This window comes from Neodiprion virginianus, chromosome 5 (genome assembly GCF_021901495.1).
Source record: "Neodiprion virginianus isolate iyNeoVirg1 chromosome 5, iyNeoVirg1.1, whole genome shotgun sequence".
Lineage (NCBI taxonomy): Eukaryota > Metazoa > Arthropoda > Insecta > Hymenoptera > Diprionidae > Neodiprion > Neodiprion virginianus.
This window is the reverse complement of record NC_060881.1, coordinates 11,375,541-11,393,029: the sequence shown is the minus strand read 5'-3', so window position 1 is coordinate 11,393,029 and position 17,489 is coordinate 11,375,541.

Below are 17,489 nucleotides of genomic sequence, written 5' to 3'. Positions count from 1 at the left end.
ACCGGGCAGAGTGATCATCGTTTAATTATTACGTCGGATGCACGGTAGTAGGTTTACGACGTATGGAAATCCCGAGGCAATTCGACGTGCGCGTCAGTCAAAGACTTTCAGGTGCTCAGAACGACCTTCGAAATGACGAAGACGCGCGGCATTTCTTCTTTTTCTTGTTCTGCGCGCTTCTGCAGCGCCTTCTCGCCTAGCTCCGCCTGATTATTTGTTGCTTTTTTCCGTTTCTTTTTTCCACAGCCCTTTTTCTTTTTCACCTAATGACAGCACCGGCCGCCGTTACTAAGGTCTAGTCATACCTATTCCAGGCTTTGTGTAGGATCCTCTGAGACCAGAATTTTTACGGGTTGTTTTATACGCTGTTAGTCAGTTTCTAAGAACTCGAACTATCATCCTCCGCGGCCTTGTTTATGGTATTAACATATACGCTCGGCTGTCTTATTGCGGTATAGATTATACCATCCAAGGGTGGGAATTACAAAGCTGTGAGGAAGTGCCCACCCTTCCAGTACGGTAGGTACTATACAATCTATAAAACATCAAAAGCCTAAAGAGAATCCAAAAAAGGCTGTGTCAAATGGTGAACTTGCATCAGCTATTATACGTGACTATACTCTACAGATCTCGCCTCGGAAATTGAAAAAAAAAAAAAAATCGAACCAGAACTTAATATTTCGATGAATATAAAACCGAACGAATATTTTTATAATTGTGAATGCAATGAGATTCGTATAAAACTGCAATCAAACCCATCTTCCAATATTTATCTCGAACGGCATAGAAAATCATCGTAGAGGTATTCCGATAGATGAAATTTAAAACACAAGGGTGTCGGGTCGGGGTTTGAAGCTGGTGATGAGTCAATCAGTTTTCGAGGTAATTATTCCAGTCACAGACTGGGAAATTTTTTTCAGAACATTACGCTCGATAAGAGGAAATCGCAAGCAGACATCGCGTCTCGTTTCCTGCAGTCGATGAATATTACATTGTACAGTTATAAGGTCAACGAGTTTTTTTTTTTACTTGTTATTCATTGGGTTTATTTTTTCGTTTGAAAGGAGAGTGCGACAGGTGACTAAAGGGGAATTATCGAAAAATTAGCGCAATTAATGTTGACTAATGTTGACTATGGAAATAGCAACGGGATACCAGAAAGTGGTTAATAGCAGCATAAAAGCGGAAAGTGCGCACAGTTCCTGGGAGGAGACGAGCATGGCCATGATTGGGAATTTCCTAATAAACGGACATTTGACATCAGACCGCATGTGTGCGGGAACTCCATACCTGGTCGCAGCGGACGTCGAAGTAAGGGTCAAACTGCATTTCCAGCCCACGCAATACCTTGGAACGTGAGTGAGGCTCTTTGAAACGCTGAAGACCCCGACGGTATCACCTGTATATTCTACGGCATTCGACATCTAGACAGAACACGAGAAAAATGTAATCGAACGCGATCCACGGAATCCACCAGAAGGTATCCATAATGCATGCGGCAAGTCGACGAAACCAAAAGAGCAAGTTCTACGTAGCCCTTTGGCGATTCACTAGTCGTCATCTGCTAATTGCAATCATCATGCCAATATAGTTTGGACTAGTTTACTCGGAGTTTTATTTTATATTTTCCTTTAAAAGCTCACGGCTCTTTTCACGTATACTTCGACTGTACAACAACAAGGCTTGTCGGCGTAATGACACAGCTTCGATTTGGAAAGATCCTAAAAGTACGAAACGGAAATACTACAAAGTGTGTGAATATAAATAATAAGGAACATGCCAACACGGGTTGGTAACAGTCTTCGAAAAATTGATAGTCGTAACCGAGGGAAAATGAAATGTTTGTAAATAAATATTGGACTTATGAAACTGTTCAGAAGTTAAAGTGGATAGCCTGTCACACTGGCAATGCTTTTTGAATGATGAATGTCGAGAATAATCATTTATGAGCGACAAAACAATATCTAATTTGGCCATTTTATTGCTGATATCTTTCTCTACGTAAAAACTATATGGCAGCAATGTATAGACCAATTAATCTAATATTTCTTCTCCGTAATTTTCGTTTTCCGCTCTACTAGAAGAAGAAAGCATAGTTCTGAAATGTTCTAAAACTGTTTTAGAATCCTACACTCTCTGAACCACGCAGGTATTTATAGACCATGGCATCAACAGGTTTAATCGATAATGATATACATAGGTACTCGAAGTCAGGCAAAGGGATCCAACCGAATTGGCACCGTGTGTTGTAGCCATGTGTACTTTTGTATTAGCTAAACGAACTCCACATTGACTCTACCGGCTGAATAAAGTGAAGCGGTAAATATTGGAATTGATTGAACAGCTGACTGATGTTTTCACGAGATTCATACGTGAATATTAGAAGATGCTGCATTGACAGCTGGGAAAGATGGATTGTCACGGTGAATTAAAGTCGCAAACTGATTAGTATGTCAAATCGTCCGGGTATTCACACGTGTCCGATTTCCCGAGGAGCGGAGAAGATAAATGTGCGACCGTCCGATGACCGACTGCACAAGTCCCTGCTCTCCGTTAGTTTTAATTAAATAACTGTCTGACGGATAAACCTTTGCTGTAGGTGAATCGTGGTGTTAGGGATGTCCAGTGTCACCAGATCAATTCAAACGTCGGAGCCATTAATTTGTCGTACAGTACGGACACAAGGGGGAAGGCTGGACAAGGCGGATCAGGTCGTCATACCGGGTTTGCGAGTACCGCGAACCGCGTGTCGTTTGGCTGCGAGACGTAACTGCAAAGCCATAACCATTAGGTTCGATTGAGAATATGTCTAATCCTTAGGTATAAACGCATTGGTATTCGCCGAGTCGAATACTATTTTGTTGTACCTGATCGAGGCGGCATTCCTGAAGACAGGCACTGACCATTGCCACGGTAGTGGTAACAGTCATACCGTTACCAACTGTGTACGTGTACCTATAACGTATACGCGGGATAGGATGGGCATTCAAAGGTTACTCATGTGCCCGGGCATAAGTCAATGCAGAGTAAAGAAATAAAAGGAAATACCAAGAGGGAAAAATTAAATCTCCGTTGCAGGGTCATGGTGTAGCGAATTTCCCTTACATGCGTCATTGCGGCTGTAGTTCCAGTCTTGCGCAAGCCTGTGTGCGAGATAAAAATTTTCCGTATTAACAGAGCTATAAAACCGTTACTACGTATGCGAGTAAATTATGGAGCTGTGAACGTCTGGGCTAATCGTCACGGTGTCATAAAATTTATAAAAAATTTTAAATACACCTCCTATTCCCACCCACGCCAACTCAAAACTTGTTGTTCGTCGCCCCGGGTAGTTCACGCTTGTTTCATGTACGAAGGCATCGCTGTGCGGCAACGTGCATTAAGATATATATCGTCTGTCAACCTGGCGAAAAATACACGCGTGTGGCAAAGAAAATTGAAAGATGATAGTCTTGCACAGCTATCGGTTGATCCTGTACTTGGTGAACACAATGATTAACAACACCCCGGTGGATTTTATTCGTTTACTACCCAAGTCCAAGTTGGTGAACCGGTATATAATTCTATTCTTCAGCAATAGTAATTTATTGTGTACACGACTGCAAAACTTTAATTGAAAGTCTTTATTGAATTATTATAATATTGTGTTACAACCTTTCTTATTCTCGACGTTGCGAGGGCTGACAACATGATTCTGAATTAATTTTTGTACTCTAAAGATTCGATATTCAACGTTTGGGTTGTTTAACCCTTCTGCGCAGGCAGCCGGCTGTGAATCCTGGGGGACCGGAGGCGCTATCTCCGGGTGAGGTCCAAGGGGATCGGTGTGGGTCTGTGAAAATGCACTCTTCGAATGTCGCTAGACCCTGACTGCGTGTGTCGCGCCGCTTGCCTTTATTAGTGCAGCTCAAGCCCGTTTACGAGCACTTGAAAACGGGCGCTGAACCGTCAAAGGAGTAACGCGACACTGATTACTATTTCGCGAACCACCGCCGCCGCCACCACTATTATCGTACAGCTCTTTGCCAGCAACAGTTCGCCTTACGGTAGCCAAAACGAACTTCGTCTTTTCGCCAGAACCTAACGAAGACTTTCCTAAATGGCGCCAAACATCCACGCTGATTTTTCTCATCCCACGATTCTTAGAATATCAATGAATGTGACACTATGTATCAGAAAGAGGCGTGTTTAATCATTTATTTTACAATTAAAATCAAACTTTTGAACTCATTTATTCACTGGACATTTGAAATGTTCTAAAACAAGCCATGATTATAGATACTCAATTTTCGCGAGTGATTCAGCAAGTATACAGTGACATTTTTAGAGATCGATTGTGAAGGTAAAATGGTGCCAATTTGGTAATTAATCAGACTGAATCAGCAATTATTACCCTTTGGATATGACATGCTTCAATTAAATGTAAATTGTGAGAAAATTTCATTTTAAAGGTATTTGACACTTGTTGCCTGCACCGCAGTCAGTTTGGTGTTTGCGCTTTTCATTCGCAACTCGTGTTGTGAGCAACGCTGAGTTAGGAATGACGCAAAATGGAGTACTCCAGAAAGTAAAATTTAATCAAGCTTCGTACTAATATTAGCGATCGAAATTGCGTTCCTAGTATTGAAAATGCTAATATGTTCTACGCCCTCTGTGTGATCGTTCATAGAATTGGACTGTGGAGGAATTTATTGGTTTGGCAGGAGTTTGCTGACCATGTACCAAGCGCTTATTAGTTGAGGTTGTCGAGTAGTTCAGATACAAGCTGATGGGTATGTTCCGCCTGCTGGGGCAACACAACACCAACAAAACGACGTCGTTACTAGTTTTACAGTATTCGCGTCGTAAACTGAACTAGGAACTTATGTTCCAAATGCAATTTCCACCTGTTTAGTAACTACGTATTACCGCAATAACCTTCTGTAAAGCGATCAGCATCCCTCTTGAGAACAAACATCTCTGTATCCAAACACTAGGACGGTAGAAATTACGGCGTAGTTCACTGATTGCAGTGGAACAATCCATGATTCGTAGGTACACACAAAAAATACCGTAACCCACATTTAAGTGAACTGATGCATTTAGTAGAGATATTTTTAAGTCACTGAAAATTGTCGCCGACTCATACAAAATGTTTAATATAATTCAATATAATTTGGCTGTATAAATGTACTTGGCCTCTCAACGTGTAATACTCAGGCTAATTGAATAGACATTTATGAAACAATTTCTGAAGCTGAAGCAATGCGGGTCACGCCCTACGGCGTTTCTGTTACTTTGTATCGAAGTGACGCGGAGTTTTGGCAACTGGGTGGCTTTGATTCCCAATGTAAAGGTATTTTGAGATTAATATAGGGATATTCTGTATGCAATGAAGTATTCACGGTGAATTTTTTACGTATCATCAGACTTTGAATTGATTCCGCGTGCCGGGAAGCCTGGAAGCCAGTAAAATCACGTAGGTACATCCATAACTCTACACACTGCAGTTATTACGACTTATGCCATTGTGAAATCAAAGGCTATAACTCCCTGGACTACCGATGCTTGCATTTCTATGCATACAAAAAATAGCTACTTCCGATTATTCTTAATTATTTTCATCATCCCAAAACGTGAAGTTATAGAATTTAACCTTGATTAGTAATTAACTAAAAATAACGTAGGTGGTACAAGATACTGAATGCAATTTCTAATTATTGAATACCTCTTCAAGACAAGACGGACAATTATTTAACGTTACTGTATGCATAGGTATTTAAGGGGGTATTCTAGTGTAGAAATTTGAAAAAATCGATTTTTTTTTTTTTATATTTTCAAAGCTTAACCTTTCAAGAATGTGTCCTTAAAAGGACAAGTCAAAATTTCAATTATTTTCAGAGATATAGCTATTTTAGTGACACGTCTTCAATACTGGCGCGGCTGGAACGAATTTTACTCGAAACTTTAAACGCGTTTTTCTCAAAACTACATTTTTCAAAACGGTTGACATGATTTCTCAAGTTCTATTGAATCGATTTACTTGAAATTTGGTGAGAATCTTCTCAATACATGTCTCTATCGCACGAACTATTATTATAACGAAATAATAATTTTTACTATTTTTAAAAAATTCAGAAACGTCCAAAAAAGTCAAAAAAAAACGTATTATTTTTTCGGACAGCCGTAATTTGGCAAAAAAAAATTTTTTTTCGACTTTTTTTTAGTTAGTACGATAGCTGCATTTATGTAGATTAATAATCTTTTTTTTTTTTTTTCTGATTTTGAAAATGATTGCAATCGTGACAACATTGGCGCGCCATTTTTTTTGTACCCCCCACTTCAACAACTCATAGCACTTTCAATTTTGTATTTTTTGACTTGTTTTTTTTTTTTTGTAATCGTGAAATAATAATAAACGCCTGATAAAAAAATGGATCGTAAAAATATTTTTTGTTTTTTGTTTATAGCACTTCAAAAAACACCTCAAATTCATGCCTCTACACTAGAATACCCCCTTAAAATAAAAGAATTTTTTCATTAAATTAAAGATTCCAGTTCCTTCCAATAAATTACTAACTTTGAATGAAATGACATTTAACTGTTTTATAAGGTAATTTTGAACCAAATATTTCCAATTGCTTCAAAAAAAGTCCAATAGGTTCACAAACCAAAAACAGTTTGGATTGATTTGTACAGATTTTAAATAGCCGAAGTAGTACATTTTCTGGTTACATTGTGAAAAAATTGTTTTAGATTTGACGCCATTTTATCATTGTGAGTAGTCCCAAGTTGTCTACTCCGTTTGTGGTGTTAATAAACAGTGTCAAAAGCCTAATGTTGAACTGGTGTTTGCTATTAACACCGAATTAACACCAAGCTTTTGACACTTTGAAACCATTTTAATATCGCGTGTGATCCTAAGAAGTTCACTCCGTTTGTGGTGTTAATAAGCAATGTCAAAGGCTTGGTGTTTAACCGTTGTTTGCTATTAATACCGAATTAACACCAAGCTTTTGACACTGCTTATTAAAACCATAAATGGAGTTGACTTCTTGGGACTACGCGCGGTGTTACAATGGTTCGCTCTTAACACCGAATCCATTCATCCTAACTGATCTACATTGGCACTGAACTGAATTGCTGTGATCAGAATAGGAACACCTCTGAGGTATCAAATTAACACTTGGCTGCATATCTAGTGTCACCAATTGGTTCAGTTATGTACAACAGGGTGCACATGTGACGTGGGAACACCGAAATTAGTGGCTTTATTTGAAATTAAAAAATTCACCTTGATGTGATTTTAAAAGATTTTTTTATTTAATTTTCAATTGTTCAACACATTTTTGTCGCAGCGTGTCACAGTTAGAAACTTGCTGACGAGGAACCAAAGTAGATGGCTTTTAATGTTCCATAGATGACCACAGATAGTCGGTTCGAATTGTGAATAAAGGAAATGAGGCGCTTTGTCACGGTTATAATATCCTTGGGCCCTATCTGTTGCAGGAGAAATTAGTGTCAGTCGACGCCTGGTGGCTACCCGTGGTACTTGTTATAACTTGAATTTAGTGTTACAGAAATGAAAGAACACAAGCATGGAGTGAGCCTGTAACACTGAATTATGTCAGTCAAAAGTAATTAAGCCTATCCACTCTGTGCTGATGCGAAAGGAAACGTGTCGCGGTGAACAGACAGTGTAATAGAATAGTTTGTACTAAAATTTACACCAAAACCAACCATTTATCACTGACGGGTGTTAATTTGTAGTCTATGCTCATAACGGTGTTAGTAATTATTAATGAACACCGTTCTCTCCTATACCGCATCCAGAGTGTCGTTTTTGGTTTTCCTCGGTGTTAATTTGACACCCAAAAATTTGACTACGAATACCATTGTACTTTACACCATCAATTTTTTACAGTGTATAACTTATAAAAATTAGAAAATGGTTATGACTGCTCCACGACGTGTTTCTCAGTTTCTTTCGCAGTAATTCCATTGATTGTATGATATTGTGTTATGTTAAACATTTAGGGTACGTATATGTACAGAAAGATTAATCAATTCAAAGAAAATCAATTTGTTTAAATGCAATAAATTTTCATATTTCTATACAGTTGAACAAAATGTTGCATATTTTGAAATAAAATCTTGTTTGGCCTTCTTCATTCAATATAAATGCATTGGTTCATTGTTACCTCAAAACGACTCATCAACTATACACATCCTTCAAAGTATTAGTTTGGCGGGACGATCTACTTCATTCAGTCTAAAAAATGTTTCTAAGCTCGAAAAATACTCTAACAAAATATTTTTCGAAGGAAACTGCTTGTTTATTTTTTATTTTATTTTTTTGCATTTTGCCACATCAAATAAAACTTTGTTCACTTCCAATACATTTCTACTTAGAATTGAGCAAAGAGATTAGAAAAACAAAACGTTGGTATAAGACGAATAACTTTTTCTTCAAATGTAAGCATCAAACCTACCCGTTTGGATCAGCAGTCTTTATCTATTATCGATGAAAAATCCTCTTCTTCGTTGATAAAATTTTCAAATGCCGTAATTGAGTTGCATTGTTAGGTCGACGTCGAGATCATAATATTCACACGAAAGTATGCATAGATCTTCAGGTAATCACTAGATGGAGGCAAATTGTGTTTGCAGAGTTGGAACGAGCACGAGGACAGGAAAGAGGGCTACATGAAGGGATCCGGACTGATGCCACGCAGGACTTTCGGTACATGACTGTTAACGGAAACTTGGATGATTACGTAACCCGGGCAAGTCTCTACGCGTGGTAACCAAAAGAACGTTTCAGCTTCCCAAAAAAACTACATAGGCGATCTTCATTTCTCTGCGTTAGAAATTATTACGACCGACATTCGTGTGTCTCTTAGACTATATGATAAGAAAAGGAAAATATTTGTTGACGTGAAAACTGGGGAATTCATCGTTCATGACCGGTTTAAAGTTCTATGCGAAAAATTTCTACCCAAAGATTGGCGTCGAATTCAATTTTCCCTCAGACTTGAATTTGTTGCGTCCTTGGAGGCACGCTACTTATCCTCGTGTATACGTATCTACATCAGAACGCTGTTATTTCTTCACTAGGATTCACTGCCACGCGCTGTAAGTGTACTTTATTGGCTAAGCGAGTGATTTCACCATATGGTAATACATCATAACGACGTTATTACTGCGTGAGTAAGCAATTTCAATTCCCTAAACGAGTGTCTCCGGAAGAACAATTCACTCGCAAGCCGCAAGGTGGATACTATGGACTTTCATCGGAGGTATGAATGAAGAAGTTATTCCGTATATTCGCGTTTGTAAGACAAATACAGAAACTTGAGACAGATAGATGAAAGATCAAATTATTTTCATTATTTAATATTTCATTAATACTGTTAAAAGTTACCCTTTTACCTTGTATATTTCGAAGCTGTGACATGTATCCCTCGGAAGTTGCATGAAATTCACAATATCGCATGAGGCTCGCTCAGATATAGGAGTATAGATATAATTTTGGAGGTGGACTTAATCCCACTATAAATTGCGTTCAGTAGAAACGAAGTTTTGACGTATTCAAGTGATGAAACCTGATGAGCACTTGGGCTCATGACTGACTTTTCGCACGTGGTATGCTGTGTGTATTAACTTGGTAAAGTATCGTTTTCAGTCAGCCAAGCCAACTTCTGTTTGCTGAATCGATGCATTTCGAGTTTTGAATTCATGCAATCGATGCTTTGCTGTTTAGAACGCTTTCGTTTCCTACTTATGAATTTCGTGGAATTATGCAGATTCCAATAAACTTGCAGATAAGCTATCGGAATACTTGGTTAGCCACTATTACTGCGAAACAGAATTGTTTCAGCCTCAAAAGAGAGTACGTTTCAATACATGTACATATATCCAAGCTTTTAACGACTTATGTAAATTCTCTCCAGTCCTATCGGAGACCTAATATTTCAATACTGCACTGAAAGAAAGAGGTGGTCAAGAATGTCCTGAGTCCTCATTTGAGGTCAGGCGAAGTCATTAAAAATGTCATCCTGCAGCCATAAAAAAGGAAGTCAACCCACAAATCAACATTAAGACTTTACATAAACCTAAATGCACCATATTTTCCTCTCAATGTAAAAAAGTTACGATACTAATCATAATTTGTGACAAACACCTGGATTCACTTCCTTCACATCTTTGTATTTTAAAATTTTTGATATAATTTGAAAACATATTCAAATAAAAATCGAACAGTGCCACATTTTGTGTTTTGTTTTTCAAAATGCAATGGACTCAAGATCTTGAGCTACGAATGGAATTGGTTCTTACTTAAGAAATCAATTTAATCTGACAGATTTCTGTATATTCCCTTACACATAGCTCGCGCCTTTTCTTCTCAATCCACCTATGATTTTTTTCACATCATCTGAATATTTTGCAACGGAGAAATTGACCTAAAACTTTTTTATGACCAGTTGCGAATTTTACAAATTATCTTCGAACAATCATGAACAGAAGCCGCAATACATTTTTGGTGCCACCAGTATTTAACTAGGTTATTTATTAGTTTCGATATCGCTGCCATTTAATGCTACATAAGAATTTGCGAGTGTACATAAATATAGAAATTGGCATTAGCTGATGATGGTTCATGTAAATCGAGCCCATGTCCAGCATCAACGGCGAAACACCGCATTTCACCATTCCATAAACTTGTATGAATTTCGATTACCCACAAAAGTTTGAAATCTCAGAAAACTTGCGATCAGCTATTCGGATCAACCATATGTCACCACGTTAATTAGGATCGCTATAAAAAACAAAAGTGAAAAATAATCATTTGGTGAGATCGAAGCTTAAGGTCTTCGTTCTTTCCAGCAATTTCGCTATGGAACGACGAGGCGTGCCATGAAGGCTGGATGGTTGTAACATTAGGAACACATAAAAAAATGAACAATCCGAGGTGTTCTCTCGGCAGTACTGCAGGGTATACCCATGCCAGGAACGAAGATGCAAGAGTTTGTGATTTGTTGTACGGAATTGAATGGAGGAGCGCTGAATGGAGCCTTATAAAATTCTCGTGGCGGATACGTTTTGCGTCCCAGCGACACGTGAAACGAAGAATTTTCAACCCGGACCCTGCGGTGTGCCCAAGGGGAACATGATTCCTGAAACGTCAATAGACGGATCGATCGATCGATCGTTCGATCGATTGATTCAATTACCGGAGCATCGGTTCGTAACGGGACTCGGTTTTAGTTCCAAAAGAGTACCAAACTCGTCCAAACTCTCGGCTCCATCCCACCGAACGGAACTACAACTAAACTCGAGCTAGATGGGTTGGGTACATACAACTGTGGGATTCTTGCTTAACTCTTTTGCCCAGTATAGAAAAGGTCACTGCTCCTTCTCCATTAACTCAGTGGGAGCTAAAACTTAGGTAAACGCTCTTTGAGAATTCGGTAATACAGTAGTCCGCGCTATCTAGACGAAACGCTCTCGCGGCTATTGTATGCAGACCAACAGTGGCGGACGTACCCAACTTATTACGCAAGTTTTAAGTACTTTAATCTGAAATTAGCTCTCCTCCATCGTGGTCCAAGAATCGTAGAAGGTATGTTTGAACGCGCGTTTCCGCGTAACATATCGTGTTCAGTAACCAATCAATGAACAATAGAAACATTTTTCCTGGTCTATTGAAATGTACCTCGTTGATCAAAACATGAAAAGTAATGATAGGATAGTCGTGGGATTCCTTAATGTTTAAGCTCTCGAAAGACATAACGTTTTGTACATACATATCCGTGCTGAAAACGCAGAGATACTCGTTCCTGAACATAATTTTTATCTGAAAGACCACAGAATGAACGCCTTCCACACTATGCGAAGTTTCGAACAAAGTGCGCGTGTCAAGTATCATTTAATTAGAGAAGTGGAAAATATTAATTATAGCTCTAGAATGCGATCAAATGTTTGTATCAGTTATTCTTATTAGCATTATTCATCCATTAGTGTATTCACCGTCCGATCGATCTAGAATTTCCCACATAAGTATATACGCTTCCAGAATTTTTCTCTACAAGCAAGCACCAAACCAGTGTCAACTTCAGTCGTTCGCTATTCATTTTTAAACTGTACCGTATGGATTGGAGTAAAAACTTTTCCAAACTCATTCTACTTCTACGACTTCCATTCAACAAACAAAATGTGTCCACCACATACTTGGCGTAGTACGTAGAATGGCTTTAATACCTGCACTTCCGGCTAGAACTGACGTTAGTGGCCGAAAGAGCACCTACCAAAATAGTATATTATACAACTAGTGCGCAAAATAAGTGATTCTCGAGATCACCGGTGCGCACGTGTTGCGTGTACTATTTTTCCAAACAAGGTGTGCAGAGTTCGCTCTCAAGGGTAACACAATCCATGACGTTATAATAAACAATGAAGAAATGGAGTGAGGTCGGACGAAAAAGAAGGAGGGGGTAAAGCCCATTCGCCAAAAAGAACCCAAACCAAACGTTCTCATACTTATGATAGTCTTGATTGATTTTTACTTTCAAAGAATTTTTCTAATACAAAAACAATGAAGAAATATAATCTTATGTCTATTTCAATTTATCTCTATTCTTCTTATACAGTGATATTCGAAACAAAAATGCAAAATTCGATTCTTTACGACTTATGTGAAAAAATCACTGGCGATGCACTTATTCTTTCACGTTGGCTGTATCACCCATCACTTTTTCACATAATTCGTACAAAATCGGAACTTGCATTTTGTTTCGGATCGAAGATAGATAGCCGGAAGTAGGCACACATGAATACCACTGTACATAGGTACTGAGGAATAAAAATTTTCGTTTGAGGGTTGTTTTGATTTTAATATTCGATGTGAATCGTTTATATTTATTTTTTTTAAACACGTTGATGGTTTCAGTGGAATTATTAAATTGAAATGGATCATTGTGGTGTAAATTCACAGTATTTGATAGATGTATAGATTGATGAATATTTCCGTTTGAAAAACAATAGCGCAGCACAGCTATTTGTGACTCATATGTTGAAATTCTCCATAGCAATAGATAACAATATACGAATGACGCTATTGTACAGTTATAAAGATTTGAAAGATAACGATGACTCGCGCGGCGATATCACACGTAGGATCTACTTTGCGCACGCTTTTTCACCGTGTGGGTGCATGGAATTTTGCACACTCGAACCCGTGCGCAAAATCAAACTTTGCGCACGCTATTTGGAAACATAAATTTTACGGAGCAACAAAAAAGTGAGAAATATAACGAAACAGACCATTTACCCAATTGCATATCGAAGGCATGAGTGGCGAAATTACCGAACTATGATTAGTGGAAAAATTGGTTCAATTAAATAACCGCCTATTCAAGTAATTCTGGTGGTATACTATTTACGGTACATTTCCATCGGTGGTCAGCGTTCTAGACGTCGAAGATGAACGTTATGATTCCCAATTTAACGAGGGCGTTGCTGAGGAGCAATTTTATCAACGGACATTCTTTCAGGCACATAATAAATTACTGTAAATACTCACCTTGTACACGCAGCTCTTTCACGCGCTGCAAACAAGAGCTCTACATTCGGTGGGCTGCGTGATCTCTCGTGCATAAATAAGGCGCTTCTATATTTTCGTCTGGCTATTGCCTGGATAAATAATACGGTTTCGATATGGGTACGTCTGATATTCTCATACCCACATTTGGCCTTCTATTAAGACAACGGTGAAGGGAATTACATTACAAATACGTGTCTGTCGCTGGCCCCCCTCGAGTGATTCTCACAGGCTAACGGATTCATCCAAGCCCTTCGCACTGCGCGTATATGAGTTCTTGTTGAACGGAATTCAAAAAGATTTGAGTTTATACATGCATCGTACATGTGTACGTTTGTGTGCGCGTGCGCGCGCGCGTGTGTGTATAAATATAAAAAAGGAAAGGAAAAAGGATAGCCCTCGTTAAATCCGTTGGCAACCTTTTTCAATCGAGTTACAGTTATACATACTTAAATGATACGCGTCGGTTGTGAAATAGACGTGCATTAACTCGTGTTCTTAGAAATAATCTTCTACGGCGTGAATATGTCTACGTTCGGCCAATAAAAATCTTTCCACTTTCAATTTAAGACAATTTCTAATCGAGAGAGTTGTTTTCACGATGAGAAATCCAGGAAATGTTCGATTTCCACGATATTTAACCACCTTGTAGATGTTCAAAGCAGCGTGGAAGTCATTTCTCCTTCACCATGGTAACCAGAAAAAATGAAAAAGGCTTTACGGAGGTATTTCAGTTTTTCACACCAGCAGCAGCGGCGTACGAGATTAACGAAGCTTTTATTGTTAAAATTCATGATTATCAACGAAGGTTGAATTCCTCAGAGGTACCGAGTGAGTATTTAACAAAAGCCGACGTCAATCAACCCCCCTCTTAATTTACTAGTGTACAGATATTTTAATTAAGAGAGAGAAGACCTCGCTGCAGTTACGAAAGCAGCCTTCGAGGATGGGTGAAACCTGCCTCCCAATTCACGCGTGTCGTTTCTTTTCATTATTTCTGATTCTATGCTTTTTATTTGCCGTATTCAGTGCATTCGGAAATCATAGAAATGGGATTACAATCAGAATATTCGATTTGATGTATGCCTCTTTTCCTCGAGATTTTTTCCGTGTGTGCTGGCGATGGCCACTAAGCTAATAAAACAAAATCGATGCATCGATTGATCGAGTCCAAAAAACTGATCAAACATAACTGGATTATATCGGTAAATATTAATGGATGAATCGATTATTTCGTATTTTTTGAAACGGTGCATTTAAAACCAAAAATTCGTAAATTTCAATACGTAGCCTTAAGGGGGGAAAAGTTTTTTGATGATTTATAGTTTCATTCAAAATATATCTCAATTCCAGGTAAAAATATTCATTTATCTTTCAATAATTATATCAAATAGGTACTTGGTAAGTTAGACAATGATGATAATTGATAATTCAATCACATAAATTGATATTGTATTGCGTCGTTCATGGGAGTAAAAAACAAAACCGATTGTGATGAAAAATAATCGAGTTTGAAAAAAATTCGATTACACTCGGTTAATCGGGAAAAAATAATCGATTTAATCAAAAATCGATTACTTTTTGTCATTCTCAGTGCCATTGATCTCTGCAAATTTCTGCATTAAACGACAGTAGTTCATACATAAATTCTTTGCATAAAAACATTTCTTTTACGGACAAACTAATACTTTCGTTGAATTCATGGATTCTTAATTGCTTTTTGTAAATACGCCGATCGAATATATTGTTATTCCTCAAACAAATCGAAATGAAACTTGTGCGTGAAGCGACTTCTTCCACTTCTGTAGAAACTGTAGCAAGTTTTTCTGAATTTTAAAGAGGAGTCATTTTCACACGACCATGCCCAATTATCAGGAAGAAAAATATGAAAAGTGTGTCTGACTAGTTGGATTGAAAAGTAGAATGTTTTCTAATTTGATAGTTTTGGAAACATTACAACCGTTCTAGAGAAAAAATATTTTGATAGAATAAAAGTTGTCGTCTTATATTAGACCAAACTTTGATTTCCTTTTCATCGATTCACTCTTGATTTCCTCCTTTTGTCGATTAAAATCTTTCAGTTTTGAGACGAAATTGACGACAGAAATCTGGTGCTCGCTGTTCACGATGAGGTACAAACATGAAACCGTCTGTGTAAATTCGTCCGGTCCCGTGACTCTAGGCCTCTAGGTGTTTCTCCGCACTGAGGTCAAATTTTACGTCAATTACGTCGATTAATTGTGCTGTACAAAATTTACGAAAAGTAGGATCAGACCAATTTTTTCAAAACGTTCGTTTTTAAAACACGCAATATCCACACTGAGAGAAATTTTTAGTTCCGGTTACAGCTCAGTCTTTAACTATTTTAATTTTTTACCACAATCGAAAATATAGTTCTAGGTACAAAATGAAAATTAGTTCTGTAGATGTTACCAGTGTATACTAGTATAGTATCTGCTACTATTCTTTCCCATTACGATCACTGTTACTATATTTTCTTATAACTGTTACGAAAATTTAATGCTTGTGCAACAATAAATTGACGTTAAAGCCTTATTTAACTAAAAAAGTACAAATAAACCGAACAAACTGATTTTGCGTTGCAATTACCAAAAAAGCATCAATAATAGCGCAAAATGGTTGCGTGTACCTCGTTTTTCATAATTCCAACAATATTCCAACAGTTTTTTTTTTAACGATACCGGTTTCACTCAATGTTTCCAGTTATTATAACAAATGAAATTTTTCTCAGGGCAATTTTGTTATTTTATTATACAGTAAGCAGTAGACGAAACCCTTGTTTTTAAAAAATAATGTGCATGGAATACCACGGCCATGCTGAAAAGTTGCGCAAGATCATCAAGTTTTCATGAAAATTCAAATTTTCTACAGGTATTTATACTAAATTATTTCCATATGGAAATTACTATCCAAATAATTCACCTGACTTTGTGGAATGTTAGTGAGATATGTTTCAATGTATAGCTTTGAAATAATTTAACAATTCCCTTTGATGATAGACTTTCAGCAAAATTTTCTAATACTGTTTAATCAAGTTCGTTAAAACGTAACTCCACTCAACTCGAATCAATCGTGATAAAAGTTCAAGTTATTTATCATTATTGCACATCAAAATTAATTTGCATGTAATTTATTGCAGGTAGAATTATCCAAAGTAAACGTTGAACTGTAATCGATTGATATTATTTATCAACACGTATTTCCAAATCATTGATTAATGTAAATGAAGGTGTGACTATTCATTTAGTGAACTTTGTCGGTATCGAAATAGCTTAAGAGAACGTTATAAAACCGGGTAGTCTGATAAAAAGTCAGATACGGATGACGTAAGATAAATTTGTAATCAAACCAATAACAAACTAAGAAAGCATAATACCGAGTTTCGAGTCATCGAAATTCATATTGACGACAAGCGAACAAAAGTGAATTGTCGACACATGTTGAATTCATACCTTTACGTATACAACAATAAGTTTTCGGGTTTTACCCATTAAATATCGAGTAAATTTCACAACATTTTGAGTCAACAGAATTACAAATGATATTATTCGAAGAATACGTTTTGTGCGTTTCAATAACTGTAATTTTCAGTTAATGCAAAAAGCTTTTGCAGCAACAAATTTCATTACCTGCTTCAACCATTGAACTCTTGACTGAACAAAATATGAATTAGAACAAGTTTGATTTGTTTTGATACAGCAGATTCATAGTTTTAAAACAAAACGATCGAGGAACGTTCAATCAAAGTTTTAGTCATTTCAATCGCACATTTTCTTGATACAAAATTCACATTCTCGCAAGAAACTCAAGCCGTGTTATCTCGAATAAATTGACAGTCAGCGTAATCATTCAAACGCTTCATTGTATTCCATATTGAGTTGTCACAAGT